At 46.6% G+C, this 13439-nt stretch overlaps 1 long non-coding RNA gene across 1 annotated transcript; it reads left to right on the top strand.

The window, feature by feature from the left end:
- Nucleotides 1-2014: 2014 nt before the first annotated feature.
- Nucleotides 2015-11456, top strand: LOC115469489. The gene is made up of 4 exons (XR_003942019.1): nucleotides 2015-2400; nucleotides 2568-3466; nucleotides 3691-3825; nucleotides 11200-11456. It is a non-coding gene; the product is annotated as an uncharacterized LOC115469489 (long non-coding RNA).
- The last annotated feature ends 1983 nt before the right edge of the window (nucleotides 11457-13439 follow it).

Below are 13439 nucleotides of genomic sequence, written 5' to 3'. Positions count from 1 at the left end.
GAGGAGATCTGAGTGTGGATTCAGTGGTTTTGTTTAGGTGGAGTTGTTTTGTTCCTCTGCTTTGTTACTGTTTTACTGGTTAGTAGAAGGTCTGCACAGGCTACTTGTATAAGAAGTTTGTGTTCTCAGTCTCCCTCTGCTGGTAGGAGTGCATAACCTAAGCGTCTTGAACGGTCTGGAGGATCTAGAGGAAAGAAAATTAGCAGGTAAGGCCTAATTTCACCTTATAATGCCTTTGTATCACTCCATGGTGCGACCGCACCTCGAATATTGTGTTCAGTTCTGGTTGCTGCAGCTCAAAAAAAGATAATGGAATTAGAAAAGGTAAAGAGAAGGGCGATGAAAATTATAAAGGGGATGGGAAGATTTTCCTATGAGGAAAGGCTAAAGCGGCTAGGGCTCTCCAACATGGAGAAAACACGGCTGAGGGGGAGATATGATAGAGGTCTATAAAATAATGAGTGGAGTGGAACGGGTAGACGCAATTGCTGCTTTACTCGTTCCAAAATGCTAGGACTAGGGGGCATGCGATGAAGCTACAAAGTAGTAAATTTAAAACGAATTGGAGAAAACTTTTTTTCACTCGACGTGTAATTAAACGCTGGAATTCGTTGCAGAGAATGTAGCAAAAGTAGTAAGCTTAGTGGGGTTTTAAAAAGGTTTGGATGGCTTCCTAAAGAAAGAGTCCATAGACCATTATTAAAATGGGCTTTGGGAAAATCCACTGCTTATTTCTAGAATAAGCAACATAAAACGTATTATACTTTTTTGGGGATCTTGCCAGGTACATGTGACCTGGATTGGCCACTGTTAGAAACAGGATGCTGGGCTTGATGGGCCTTCAATCTGTCCCAGTATGTTTAGAACTGTTTTATTTTCCCATAATACAATATTTTTCAAGCCCCAGTATTTCTTCTTACGAGATTGTGGGATGTACTTATTGCACTAAGGTGAACGCAGATGGCTCTGAAGCAAAAAAAAAAAAGTTAGTCGCGATTCCTGTCCTGCAAAGTTACTTTTTCAGGGTGGCAGTACATTATCTACTATTCTAGTCTGCAGTTATTTGCTTTATACTAGATTCATTATTGCCTGCTGCTTTGCATGCATCCCAAATTTTTACTTAAGTGGATTTGCACTGTAATTTCTTGATGATCCCAAGAGCATTCTTTCTAGGTCACATGCCCATAAGGGTGAAGCAGATATTTATGCTTTGGTTATCAGAAGAGTTGCTGCTTGTAAAATCAGCTTTAATTCTTCGTGTTGTTAGACCGCAAGACCTGTTGAGACAAAATGCACTGGGGGGGGGGGGGGGGTTAAATTTGAGGATAGATTGCATCTCTTAAGTGACATCAGGGTCGGTATTCAGCACACTTAAACTCTGCTTAAAGATCCAGTTTTGATTTATATAATAAGCCAGCTTACCTGCTAGGTCTGGCTGAATATTAGACCCTAAATTTAATAATTTTTTTTTTTTTTTTTTAGGACTGCTGTTTTGCCATTTGTGGTCTACTGAAACAGTTGCCTACATATAGTGGCTTAATGTTGCTGTTTGGCAGGAAATGCTCAACCTAAAGTATTATACAGTTAACATCTGGTGCTGACAGCATAAATGCTTTTTGAGTATAAGCTTGCTTAGCTTTACATCTAAAACATCTAAAACAGTTTAAATATTTGTGAAGATCTTCCAAATACCACTTAGGTAAATGGGCTATTTGAAAATTTTCTCCCACTCCCTGCAAGTAGAAGTATGTCAATAAGTTCATGTGACTGTCAGGGTATATATTTTTTGTCTGCAGCTGCCCTAAGCAATCAGCCCAGTGTGTTTAGAATTGACCTTATTTTATGGTGGTGTAGATTGTCAGAGGCATGAGTTCTCAACCCAGTCTGTGGGACACACCAAGGCAGTCTGGTTTTCAAGATACAATGAATATGCATAATAGAAATTTGAATGTATGGCCTCCATGGTATGCTAGCCTGTCTCGGGGAGGGGGGGTGGAGGGGGACTGCACAGCCTGCTATTTGATACTCTCCTTTTTGTCAAGACTTCAGTTTGCTGAAAAATTAGCCATTCCTTTCCCCTTGCAAGATCTAAACTTTGCTAAAATGGAAACATATGCATGTATCGTAAACCAGAATTTTTTGGCAAGTTTAGTACTGTTGCTGTTTAAAATCATGAGCCACTTGTCTGTCTGAATTAAACAAGTAAACAGGTTAAACGATAGAGCAAAGAGTGTAAAAAAAAAATTGTTGAGCTTAGCTTAAAGGAGAGGTACTCTTGTAGAAATGGAAATATTCTTATGACTTAAAATTTTTATAGGCAACTATGGTCCTGGAGGTAGCAGTGGAAGTGGTGGCTATGGTGGGAGGAGCCGTTACTGAGTGTTGGAAAAATTGCAATGGGTAAGCATAAATTTAACCAAAATACCAGGCTCAATTTATATGTAGATCTATATTTAGACTTAGCTGCAGGAGTGAAAGCTTTTTAGGATAATACTGTCTTTCCTTTAAAATCTGGTTAGATAAAATCATAACCTATTTTTTCACTCTTTTTAATTCTGTTGAAACAGGCTTCACTGTATAAATAGGAGAGGATGAGAGCCCAGAGGTAACAGAAACAGCTTCAGGTTATCGAATTAACAATGTTAAGGAAACTCACTCTTTATCTCAGTCATGCATAAGTATGCAATGATATGGCAGAAGACACCAGAGCAGATGCAGAGAGCCATTTTTGAATGGAGTGGATTATTTAAAAACATTACTGTGGAGGAAGGACTGTATAAAAACTTTGGAGACAGTTTCTTAGCTTTTTAATTGTTGTTTATTTTAGTGGTCTTTGTAAGAGTATAGAAGCATTCCTTCTTTGATAATGTTCAATTTGTAAGTTTCAGGTGACATGTGAAACCTTTTTTTAAGATTTTTCTCAAAAGTTTTGAAAAAGCAATTGGCCAGGATCATGGTGTAATAAGACTACGTTTTTCTTTTAAATATTCAGTGCGTGTGTAGAGTTAAGAAGCTGTTGTACATTTATGATTAATAAAATAATTATAAAGGAAATTGTCTAATTTTTTAGATTTATTTTTTATATTGTAAATTAAGGCAAGGAGTAGTTAAGGACTTCCTACAAAGGTGTTCTTACATGTAAACTGTTGGTCAGAAAGTATTTTGTCTGCGCATCATCAGGAGGAATGTATCTAGATAATGAAGAGGGATCTCTGCAAGGAGCGATGCCTTTTTAGATCTTTTAGATGCAGCTGCTGCTTCAATGGCAAGGAAAGGAAATATCCCCAGCGAGGTACCCTTCCCAGGGATGCAGGTCTAGAGAACTCTTGAACCGACTGCTAAGTTCAGCCAGTCTTAAAAAGCTGAGCTATATATCTGCAAAGCTTTAACTACAATAGTTTAAGGATGCCAACGAAAGCTGAGGGCTAGAGCAAAGTAGTTCTAAGCTTCAGTTAAACTGCTTTAGGTAAGCTCTTATTTACTTTTCCTTTCTTAAAATAAAAAAAAAACAAAGAAATATATTTTGATAGTGTATTCTTTCAGTATAGTGCTTATCATACATAGTCTAATATGGTAATCAGTTAATTACCACCTAAAGAATAACTTCACACTTTTTTTCTTTTGCTTCTAAATTCACAAATGTTAAGTGGCTTTCTACAGCTAAATAATTTTCCTTCTTACTGGATCTAGCTTTTGGTATGAACATGGACAAGCTGTGTCTGCTGGTACAAAGACTGTAACCTGCTCCATTTGAACAAATCAGACGAGCATGTGGCCGTTAGTACAGTTTTGCAACGGTCCATCATGGGCGTTGGTAGTAAAATGGTAGGTGGACATTTTCAGTTATTATTTAGTGTGTTTTAAGGAAGGAAGTATTGGGAGCACCCATTTATATGAAGGCCATCAGTTTTCTAGTTAAATATCTGATTTTTTTTTTTTTTCTTCTTCAAAATTGTACACAATTGGATGCCATACTCTGAAAATTAGTTGTAGAGGGACACATCCTTTTGGGAGTAATTATGTACATTTCTGTGAAATGTTTTCAAACCACCCTATTAGAACCATTGTAGACATTTGTTTTTAATTAATAGAAATATCAAGCTTATGTTTGCTAAATTTAGACCTTTGACCCACAAACTGGATACTGCCAACTTTTTATCACAAAGAATGGTTCATAAACTTGGGACTGCTATTTAATGTTCAAAGCGTTTTACTACATTTTGAAAATATTTAGGAAAACTACAGTCTATAAAACATTTTTCAATCCCTCATTCCTGAAGGTTACTAATAAAAGCAGTTCACATAATTGGAACATGCGATGCCAGGGTAAACTTTAAAGAGAAAAAAAATATATATATATATACACACACACACTAGTGACATGCTAAAAGGCATATCAAGACGCATTTTGTGTTATAAATGTTTAATGTTGGATTCAGTATGTAAAAGCAGTAGTTTGAGTGGGGGCTAGTGGAAGAACCATGGTTATGGGAAGCAGTACTCTCTCCCACATGCCTCTCTGGACACTTAATCAGAAGTGCTTTCACCTGTCTGAATCAGCCCCTGTTGAGTTCTGGTTATGTGAGCCTTTATGTACAGCAGTGTGCTGTTTGCTTTTGTTTGTTAGCTCAGCTCTCCCTTCCCAACCCTTTCATAGAAATTCAGTTCCTCTGAAACTCAACACAAGTGTACCTCTGAGAAGGCTTGTAGGTATAGATGATAGGTGGGAGTTTCTGCTTTGTGAGTTGTGAATATTCTTTTAATCCCTTGTCCTTGACAACCCAAAGAGCAGAAAGACAGTCTCCCTTACAACTACACATTATTCCTGAGCCATATAGTATCCATTAAATTTGTTTTTAATGTGGTGCTGCAGTAAAAGCAACAGATTATTCTCCGAGGACAAGCAGGCTGCTTGTTCTCACGACTGGGTGACGTCCGCGGCAGCCCCCACCAACCGGAAGAAGCTTCGCGGGCGGTCCGCACGCAGGGCACGCCCACCGCGCATGCGCGGCCGTCTTCTCGCCCGTGCGTGACCGTTCCCGCCAGTCTTTTCTTTTCCGCGCCTGAGGAGAGTCGTGCCGTCGCCGCTCTCCCTTCGCAGCCCCGGAAAGACCGTCGCATTTACGCGATTTTGTTTAGTTTTGTTTAGTTTTTTGGTTACCGCGTGCCCCAGTTTCTTTTCTTTAAAAAAAAAAAAGAGCACGCGCTCCTTTTTCCCTCGTTTCTAGCAGGGCGTCGCGTTGCGATCGATTTATTTTTTTGAGGTGTGATTTCCGCCACCATCGACGACTTTAACTTCGCCGACGCGATTTTTCCGTCGATGTCCTCGAAGGTCCCGAGTGGATTTAAGAAGTGTGGTCGGTGCGGCCGGCCGATCTCGCAGACCGACACCCACGCTTGGTGCCTCCAGTGCCTTGGGCCGGAGCACAATATCAAGTCGTGTTCCCTGTGTCTCGGTCTCCGGAAACGGACTCAGGTTGCGAGGCAAGTTCTGCGGGACCGTCTTTTTGGAACTTGCGCCGGCCCGTCGACTTCGACGGCATCGGTATCGACGCCCAGTCCTTCGGTACCGGTATCGATGCCCGAAAAATCGGCATCGATGGCATCGACCCCAGGAGAACAGGTCCCGTCGGCCCGCCGGTCCTCCGGTGAGGGTAGAGGTGAGAGACCGCGTGGGCAGTCGGCCCCGGTCACTCCTTCAGCCCGTGGCCCTCGGGACCGAACCCTGTCTGACCCGGTTCCTCGGGACCGAGGGGGATCGACCTCCTCCTCCTCCTCCTCCATACCACCCGGCACCGGTGACGGGCACCGTAAGAAGGCAAAGAAGCACCGTCACCGGTCGCCCTCGACGCATCCGGCTCTCGGTACCGGAGAGGAGTCGACGCCGAAGCGTCCGCGTCGAGAGGAGAGGTCCCCCTCGGTGGTGGAGGTACCGCCACGTCAGGGTCCCAGCACTTCGGTGCAGTCTCCTGGACCCGAGCAGCTTCCGGCACCGATGCCTCTACCGGCCCCCACGTCTTTCCCGACAGCGGGCCTGGACGAGTGCCTCCGAGCCATCCTTCCGGGGATCCTGGAAGGGCTGATGCGCCAGGCGCCGATGACTGTGGCGCCGGCGAGCTCTAGCCCGGTGCCGAGGTTGTCGACGCTGCCGCCGCTTGCGGCGCCGGTCTCGACCGCCACGCAGGTGGAGTCGACGTCGATGGAGGGAGCTTCGTCCCCGCCGGCGCGGGAGTCCACCGCTCGACGACACCGAGGCCTTGGTGCCTCGACGTCGAGCCGGGCCCGGTTCCGGACTCAGCTACATGAGCTCATGTCCGATACCGAGGAAGAGGCCTCGTGGGGGGAAGAGGAGGACCCCAGATATTTCTCCTCAGAGGAGTCTGCGGGTCTCCCCTCGGACCCCACGCCTTCACCAGAGAGAAAGCTCTCGCCCCTTGAGAGTCTCTCTTTTGCCTCCTCTGTGCGGGATATGTCTATTTGCATTCCCTTTCCCGTGGTCTCTGTGGATGAGCCGAGGGCTGAGATGCTCGAGGTCCTCGACTATCCATCACCACCTAGAGAGTCCACCACGGTACCGCTGCACAATGTCCTCAAGGAGACACTGCTTCGGAACTGGATGCGACCATTAACTAATCCCACCATCCCCAAGAAAGCAGAGTCCCAGTACAGGATCCACTCGGACCCAGAGTTAATGCGGCCACAATTGCCCCATGACTCGGCGGTCGTGGATTCTGCTCTCAAGAGGGCACGGAGTTCGAGGGATACCGCCTCGGCGCCCCCGGGGCGGGAGTCTCGCACTCTGGACTCGTTTGGGAGGAAGGCCTACCAATCCTCCATGCTCGTGACCCGCATCTAGTCATACCAGCTCTATACGAGCATCCACATGCAGAACAATGTGAAGCAACTGGCGGACCTGGTCGATAAGCTCCCGCCGGAGCAGTCCAGGCCTTATCAGGAGGTGGTCAGGCAGCTGAAGGCGTGCAGAAAGTTCCTGTCCAGGGGTATCTATGACATCTGTGACGTGGCATCTTGTGCTGCGGCCCAAGGTATAGTGATGCGCAGGCTGTCATGGCTGCGTGCCTCTGACCTGGACAACCGCACCCAGCAGAGACTGGCCGACGTCCCTTGCCGGGGGGGATAACATTTTTGGTGAGAAGGTCGAGCAGCTGGTGGACCAACTGCATCAGCGGGAAACCGCCCTCGACAAGCTCTCCCACCGGGCGCCTTCAGCATCCACCTCAGCAGGTGGACGTTTTTCCCGGGCCCGGCAGGCTGCGCCCTATTCCTTTGCAAGGCGTAGGTACACCCAGCCGGCCCGAAGGCCTCGCCAGGCACAGGGACAGCCCCAGCGCGCTCGTTCTCGTCAACAGCGTGCGCCTAAGCAGCCCCCTGCGCCTCCACAGCAAAAGCCGGGGACGGGCTTTTGACTGGATCCACGGGAACATAGCCGCCCTCAAAGTGTCCGTACCGGACGATCTGCCGGTCGGAGGGAGGTTAAAATTCTTTCACCAAAGGTGGCCTCTCATAACCTCCGACCAGTGGGTTCTCCAAATAGTGCGGTGCGGATACGCCCTGAATTTGGCCTCCCTGCCACCAAATTGTCCTCCGGGAGCTCAATCCTTCAGCTCCCATCACAAGCAGGTACCTGAGAGGCCTGAACAAATTCCTGGTCAAAGAAAAGTTCAGGATGCTTTCCTTGGGCACCCTTCTGCCAATGATTCAGAAAAACGATTGGCTATGTTCCCTGGATTTAAAGGACGCATACACTCACATCCCGATACTGCCAGCTCACAGACAGTATCTCAGATTCCGCCTGGGCGCACGGCACTTTCAGTATTGTGTGCTGCCCTTTGGGCTCGCCTCTGCCCAAGAGTGTTTACAAAGTGCCTCGTGGTGGTGGCGGCGTATCTACGCAAGCTGGGAGTGCACGTGTTCCCATATCTCGACGATTGGCTGGTCAAGAACACCTCGGAGGCAGGAGCCCTCCGGTCCATGCAGTGCACTACTCAACTCCTGGAGCTGCTGGGGTTTGTGATAAATTACCCAAAGTCCCATCTCCAGCCAACCCAGTCTCTGGAATTCATAGGAGCTCTGCTGAATACCCAGACGGCTCAGGCCTTCCTTCCCGAAGCGAGGGCCAACAACCTCTTGTCCCTGGCTTCGCAGACCAGAGCGTCTCAGCAGGTCACAGCTCGGCAGATGTTGAGACTTCTGGGTCATATGGCCTCCACAGTCCATGTGACTCCCATGGCTCGCCTTCACATGAGATCTGCTCAATGGACCCTAGCTTCCCAGTGGGTTCAAGCCACCGGGAATCTAGAAGATGTCATCCGCCCCTCCACCAGTTGCCGCACTTCACTGCTCTGGTGGACCATCCGGACCAATTTGACCCTGGGACGTCCATTCCAAATTCCGCAGCCCACGAAAGTGCTGACGACGGATGCATCTCGCCTGGGGTGGGAAGCTCATGTCGATGGGCTTCACTCCCAGGGTCTGTGGTCCCTCCAGGAAAAGGATCTGCAGATCAACCTCCTGGAGCTCCGAGCGATCTGGAACGCACTGAAGGCTTTCAGAGACCGGCTGTCCTACCAAATTATTCAAATTGGGACAGACATTCAGGTTGCAATGTATTACACCAACAAGCAGGGGGACACCGGATCTCGCCCCTTGTGTCAGGAAGCCGTCGGCATGTGGCGTTGGGCTTGCCAGTTCGGCATGCTCCTCCAAGCCACATACCTGGCAGGTGTAAACAACAGTCTGGCCGACAGACTGAGCAGAGTCATGCAACCGCACGAGTGGTCGCTTCATTCCAGAGTGGTACGCAAGATCTTCTGAGAGTGGGGCACCCCCTCGGTGGACCTTTTCGCCTCTCAGACCAACCACAAGCTGCCTCTGTTCTGTTCCAGACTACAGGCACACGGCAGGCTAGCGTCGGATGCCTTTCTCCTCCATTGGGGGACCGGCCTCCTGTATGCTTATCCTCCCATACCTTTGGTGGGGAAGACCTTACTGAAGCTCAAGCAAGACCACGGCACCATGATTCTGATAGCGCCCTTTTGGCCCCGTAAGATCTGGTTCCCTCTTCTTCTGGAGTTGTCCTCAGAAGAACCGTGGAGATTGGAGTGTTTTCCGACTCTCATCTCGCAGAACGACGGAGCGTTGCTGCACCCCAACCTTCAGTCCCTGGCTCTCACGGCCTAGATGTTGAGGGCGTAGACTTCACTGCATTGGGTCTGTCTGAGGGTGTCTCCCGTGTCTTGCTTGCCTCTAGGAAGGATTCCACTAAAAAGAGTTACTTTTTCAAGTGGAGGAGGTTTGTCGTTTGGTGTGAGAGCAGGGCCCTAGAACCTCGTTCTTGCCCTGCACAGAACCTGCTTGAATACCTTCTGCACTTATCGGAGTCTGGCCTCAAGACCAACTCAGTAAGGAATCACCTTAGTGCGATTAGTGCTTACCATTATCGTGTGGAAGGTAAAGCCATCTCTGGAGAGCCTTTAGTCGTTCGATTCATGAGAGGCTTGCTTTTGTCAAAGCCCCCCTATTAAGCCTCCTGCAGTGTCATGGGATCTCAACGTCGTCCTCACCCAGCTGATGAGACCTCCTTTTGAGCCACTGAATACCTGCCATCTGAAGTACTTGACCTGGAAGGTCATTTTCTTGGTGGCAGTTACTTCAGCTCTTAGGGTCAGTGAGCTTCAAGCCCTAGTAGCTCATGCTCCATATACCAAATTTCATCACAACAGAGTAGTGCTCCGCACCCACCCAAAGTTCCTGCCGAAGGTGGTGTCGGAGTTCCATCTTAACCAGTCAATTGTCTTGCCAACATTCTTCCCCAGGCCGCATACCCGCCCTGCTGAACGTCAGTTGCACACATTGGACTGCAAGAGAGCATTGGCCTTCTACTTGGAGCGGACACAGCCCCACAGACAGTCCGCCCAATTGTTTGTTTCTTTCGACCCTAACAGGCTAGGGGTCGCTGTAGGGAAACGCACCATCTCCAATTGGCTAGCAGATTGCATTTCCTTCACTTACGCCCAGGCTGGGCTGGCTCTTGAGGGTCATGTCACGGCTCATAGTGTTAGAGCCATGGCAGCGTCAGTGGCCCACTTGAAGTCAGCCACTATTGAAGAGATTTGCAAGGCTGCGACGTGGTCATCTGTCCACACATTCACATCACATTACTGCCTCCAGCAGGATACCCGACGCGACAGTCGGTTCGGGCAGTCGGTGCTGCAGAATCTGTTTGGGGTGTAAATCCAACTCCACCCTCCAGGACCCGAATTTATTCTGGTCAGGCTGCACTCAGTTAGTTGTTCTTCGTAGGTCAATTTCTGTTATACCCTCGCCGTTGCGAGGTTCAATTGACCTGGGTTCTTGTTTTGAGTGAGCCTGAGAGCTAGGGATACCCCAGTCGTGAGAACAAGCAGCCTGTTTGTCCTCGGAGAAAGTGAATGATACATACCTGTAGCAGGTGTTCTCCGAGGACAGCAGGCTGATTGTTCTCACCTACCCTCCCTCCTCCCCTTTGGAGTTGCGTTTTCATGTTGTTTCTTGCTTGTCATTCAACTGGCGGGAACGGTCACGCACGGACGGGAAGACGGCCGCGCATGCGCGGTGGGCGTGCCCTGCGTGCGGACCACCCGCAAAGCTTCTTCCGGTTGGTGGGGGCTGCCGCGGATGTCACCCAGTCGTGAGAACAATCAGCCTGCTGTCCTCGGAGAACACCTGCTACAGGTATGTATCATTCACTGTATCACTGCAAGAATCCACGTCTGTTTATATGGAGCTGCTCTAATAACCACTGCAAGAATGCAGCAGCATTTGAGGTCAGTTGTCCACAATTGCAGTATATTAAAATAAAAGCGCAGATTTTGAAACATGCTGTTTTCCAAAATCACTTCTCATGGTAAGTGATCTATAGTAATTCTTATATAGGGATAATTATTAGTCATTTCCAGTTCCCAGTTGGAAATTGAATTTCATTTTGCATTCACAGAGGGATACATATTTTCCACTAATGTATGATAAGTAAATTGGATGCTGTTAAATAGTTTGCATAGTGAATGCATAATTAAGTTAGTAATGTGTGACTGGTAGCGCTGTAGAAATGATTTTTAGTAGTAGTAGTAGTAGTAATGTGCTCTTAGCTGTTCAAGATGTGTTTGAATTAACTCTCCTTTTTTCGTTTTCATTTGGCAGGCAGATGTCATACAGCTGGCATATCAAGAAGCACAATTTGTAAAAACTATATACTAATTTAAAATTGCAGGTGGAAGGAATGATTTTAAACAAAAGTACTTGAACAGAAATTCTGAAAATCATGAAAATATAAAATGAAAATGATCTAGACTAAAATACTAGAATAATTTAACTTTACTCTATTTTTAATAAATAAATTGCCAGTGTACTTTGCTTTTATGATTTTATAATAAAAATGTTTATACAATTTTTGTGTACTTACCTGCATTCAGTATGTATTTCATTCATATAATTTAGTGAAAGATTTTTGACATTGCTTAAGTTTTAAATACACTATTCACTGGATGCTGAAACTCTTCCTTGATGCTCATTCCCTTTGCAATATTTGGTCCTGTACGGCTTTCCTTGGTCAAATCAAATAGAAACTGTTACGGAATTCTTCGGTTTGGGAGGTTTGTTTATATGTTGCAGCATTGTCAGTTGGTATCAATGAAAAATGCTCCTTTCATGGAGAGAAACTGTTACAGGCAAAGTTAATGTGGTCTGATGGAATTAATACAACCAACCAGTCCACTCCCATGAGGAAACAGACAAAAGTAGAAATGACCATCACAAGGCAGTGAACCAGGATGATGGAACAAACACTCGACAAGCGCAGACGGAAACCATTTCTAGGGACCCAGCATGGGTTGTTTGGCAATGAAGCTTTCCTCAGGGGTCTTCCTATAGTGGTCCAAAATCATAAATGGAAACTTATTCAAGAAATGGAGTGGAGGAGTGGCCTAGTGCTTAGCGTGGTGGACTTTGGTCCTGGGGAACTGGGTTCGATTCCCACTGCAGGCACAGGAAGCTCCTTGTGACTCTGGGCAAGTCACTTAACCCTCCATTGCCCCAGGTACAAATAAGTACCTGTATATAACATGTAAGCCGCATTGAGCCTGCTATGAGTGGGAAAGCGTGGGGTACAAATGTAATAAAAATAAATGACAGCACCAAGGAAAGCTGTAGTGTTCCACTTAGAGGAAAAAAACATACTTAGCCACATTGAGCCTGCAAAAAGGTGGGATAATGTGGGGTACAAATGCAATAAATAATAATGTTCCCACTTTTTTTTTTCTGATGGAATTCCTTTTGATGAATGGGCTGACATTTCTGAAACTGCACGTTTGAGCAGAATGCCTTACCTACGTGGGAACATTTTGATATTGGGTACTGCTATTGAACTGAGCAGAAGGGGCAGTAAAAGCTAGTTCTATGAAAGAAGCTGACTTTGATCAATGTTAACATAGTTGGCAGCTGCTTACTTTCTTTGGGGTAGGAGATATAACTAAAACCCTGCTGGATAACCTTTTATGGTATAGTGACAATGTGAGATGCCCTTGCTTGTTAGTAAATCCATACCAATATCACGTAACTGAGTAAGCACAACATGCATCCTATATAATAAGACGCACCTCCCAACATTCTGAAGCTGATTGCATGGCTGAGGCATTCCTGCTCTCTATCCATCTCCTGAATTGACATCACGTACTTCCGGGTTTGTCTCAAGCAGAAGTGACCAACCACACGAGGTTTCTCGGCTTCAGAATGTTGGAGCTGCATTCTATTAAATAGGATTGGTCAGTTCCTTGAAGCACAGCCAGAGCTCAGCATCCTGCACAGTAACACTCAGACACCAGAGGGAGGGAGGGGAGGCCTGACACCAGAGAGGGGGGGGGGGGGGGGTGTATCTCTGTCACACACACTCTCGCAGTCAGTCTTTCTCTTACACTGTATCACATTCACTCTCTGTCACACAGTCACTCATACACTGTCTCACAGAGTCTGTCCCACACACACATACGCACTTGCACCCAGACTCACTTGCTCTCATACACATACACTTGCACATTCACTCTCACACACTCCGAGGAAAACCTTACTAGCACCCGTTTCATTTGTGTCAGAAACGGGCCTTTTTTTTACTAGTGTCTTTATATTTTATGTATTACTGCTTTGCAATTGGATGAAGTGACACTTCTGCAGTTGGATATGGATGGCTGTCACTTACGTTGTGCTTTGGTATCAGAAATGCGCCAGTGACCAAGTTCTACCTGCATTGTTAATCTCCCTAATCAAAGTTTTGTTCATCAGTGGCAATAAAATGCACAATATTTGAACCTCATTTATGGAGATGTAGATCTTGGTCCCTAAAAATTCCACAGTGGGTTAAGAAGATCAGGCATGGCTTAGCTTGATAT

This window comes from Microcaecilia unicolor, chromosome 1 (genome assembly GCF_901765095.1).
Source record: "Microcaecilia unicolor chromosome 1, aMicUni1.1, whole genome shotgun sequence".
Classification (NCBI taxonomy): Eukaryota; Metazoa; Chordata; class Amphibia; order Gymnophiona; family Siphonopidae; genus Microcaecilia; species Microcaecilia unicolor.
The sequence above is the reverse complement of the archived record's forward strand: the minus strand, read 5'-3'. Positions and strand labels throughout refer to the sequence as shown.